Genomic DNA, 2,984 nt, shown 5'->3' on the forward strand with positions numbered 1-2,984 from the left:
GAACCCAGGACAGATGAACCCCCCAGGACCAGTGGAGAGAGTGGTGATAGCGGGAGGGTGGAGGGAAGGTGAGGGAGAAAGGGGGAACAGAGGACAAGGTCTACATATGGCCTCCTCCCTGGAGGACAGACAGCAGAGAAGTGGGTGAGGGAGATGTTGGATGGGGTAAGATATGATAAAATAATAATTTATAAATTATAAGGGTTCAGGGGGAGCGGGGAGGGAGGGGAAAATGAGCTGACACTAAGGGCTCAAGTGGAAAGCGGGTGTTGTGAGAATGATGAAGTCAACATATATACTAATGTGCTGGACACAAATGATGTATGTACAGATTGTGATGAGTTGTATGAGCCCCTAGTAAAATGATTATTTAATTTAAAAAATTCTTGTGTGAGGTAAACAATAACAAACTTTAGCAGCTAGCTGGTGTTCTCTGCCCTCTGATGTTAAAACTAAATCCTGGTTTTGATCAGCTTTTAGATCTAGCTGTGGGGACCATATTCACTATCACCATATTGGGTCAAAAATCCAAAAATCAAGGTTTTCATCCATCCATCCATCCATCCATCCATCCATCCATCCTTCCATCCATCCACCCACTCACCCACCCCATCCATCCATCCATCCACCCCCCATCCATCCATTCCATCCATCCATCCATCCATCCATCCATCCATCCTTCCATCTACCCACCCCATCCATTCCTTCCATCCATCCACCTCATCCATCCTTCCTTCCATCCATCATCCACCCACCCATCCACCCCATCCATCCATGCATCCATGCACTTGTTGGGCCAGTGATGGTGAGCCAGCATCCCCACAGCTCTGACTGAGGGGTACTCGCACAAAAGAGGTCACCAGGCAAAGGGCCAGTTCACTATCTTACCATTTTGGTGTTGGAACAGTAGAAAGAAAGATGTCCACTGTTAGGCCCCCTAAAGAGAAAGTCCCAGAATGTCTTCCAACTTTGGGGTACAATGACGGGGGTGTGACCGGAGGGCACCTCTGCATCAAAGATCAACAGCATTGGCCCCTGGTTCCCAGCCCAGGGAAAGGAGCGATGTGTACTCTTGACAGCTTTGTTGAGAGTGATGGATGTAAAACAGCCCGAGAGAGTGTCTTTTGACAGGGAAGGGAAAAAACGATTGGCTGACCAGGTCTGCAGGCCCCCTGCCAGCTCCTCCTTCCCTGATTCACAGAGATTTTATTTTTAAAAATCATCTGGCCAGGCCCCAGTTCCCAAGGCTATGCTGAGGATTAAATGGTGTGTCTGCTGGTCCCTCTGGGGAGCCTGGGGGAAGGAGTGGAAAGCCCCGGGTGAGCCGGCCCAAAGCAGAGCAGCACAGTTTAAAAGCCATCAGGAGAGGAGAGGAGAGGGGAGGGGAGGGGAGGAGAGAGAAGCTCTGTCTAGGCTCAGCCAAGTGTGGGGGAGCCGAGGAGGGGTGGAGCCTGGCTAAGACTACTATCTAGGGGCAGCATCCAAATAGAAAACAGCAAAGGGAGCACAGAGTGAGCTTCTGGCCAAGGGCAATTTCAAACCTTCACATTTAGTGCCAGGTGGGACCTAGGTTGGGAGGGGGGTTGGTTGTTGTTATTCTGGCCTTAGGCACCCTCGTGGGCCGGTCATTAAGCACTTGGCTGTTAACCAAAAAGATCAGAGCTTGGGACTCGCCCACCCCACAGGAGAAAGATGCAGTCAGTCTGTTTCTGTAAGCATCTACATACAGCCTTGGGAACCATAAGGGGCAGTTCTACGCCGTCCTATAGGGGCCGGGTGAATTCTGTTTTTGCCGGAGTCCAAACCCTCCTTGGTCCAGGGCAGGAGAGGGGGAAATGGGTATCAGGTATCCCGACGTCCTTTCCCTGTGGGTTAGGCGTCAGGCTGCTAACTTCAAATTCGGCAGTTCAAACCCACCAGCTGCTCTTTGGGAGACTGATGAAGCTGTCTGCTCCTGGAGATTTACAGGTTTGGAAACTGTGAGTCTGGGTACTTTAGCGAAACAAAGCCACAGAAACTCATGTATAAGAGAGAGTTTGATATAAAGGGTGAGTGCACATCAAGAAACCATCCCAACCCAGTGCTGCCCAAGCCCACAAGTCCCACATTAACCCATATGTCCGACACCAATCCACAAAGTCCTCCTCCATCTCACAAAACATAGACTCCCCCATCTCACAAAACAATGACGCCAACTGCAGGAGGAAAGCCGAGTCAGCGAGCGGATAAGCATCTCAGCTCTGGCAGGGGTCTCCACGCGGCTGCTCCAGCACCCAGGGCTGCATTGGGGTAGGTCCATGCAGCTTCTCGGGGTGTCTTGGAGGAAGTGAACCTTGCTAGCTGAAGCAGGGAACTGGCTAAGGCAGCTGCACCCTGGTCCGACCATCAGAAAGCAAGAGACTCGAGAACTAGAAAGGCGAAGCTCTCCGAGCCATTTATCCCTCCGCCCTTCAATTAACCCCACTTGTGTTTATCGGCCAGGTTGGCACAATAAACTTTAACAAACTCAGAAATCCAATATCGTTTCGCTTTGAGTCAGAATTGACCAGATGGCAGTTTTGGTTTTTTGAGTGTATGTCCTTGCCATCAGGGGCCCTGGCGGCATAGTAGGTTTCACCTTGCTCTGCTCACTGCAAGGTCAGTGGTTTGAACTCACCAGCCGCTCCTCGGGAGAAAGAGCTTTCTGCTTCAGGTTTCATCTCAGGGACCCAAAGGGGCACTTTTCCTCTGGGCTGTCGGGTCGCTACGAGTCAGAAGGAACTCGATGGCAGTGGGTTTGGGTTTGGCCGGCCCTTTCTGTTGTCATTTTAAGAGGAGCCCTGCTGGCGTACGGGTTCCGCACTGGGCTGCTAACCATAAGGTCAGCAGTTTGGACCCACCAGCTGCTCTGCCGGCCAGGGATCAGGCTTCCTGCTCCTGGAAAGAGTTACTGTCTCAGAAACGGACAGGTAGCTCTACCCTGTCCTGTAGGGTTGCAGTAAGTG

The sequence above is a fragment of the Echinops telfairi genome, unplaced genomic scaffold (assembly GCF_000313985.2).
Source record: "Echinops telfairi isolate 266 unplaced genomic scaffold, ASM31398v2 ScPeMD7_7458;HRSCAF=8496, whole genome shotgun sequence".
Lineage (NCBI taxonomy): Eukaryota > Metazoa > Chordata > Mammalia > Afrosoricida > Tenrecidae > Echinops > Echinops telfairi.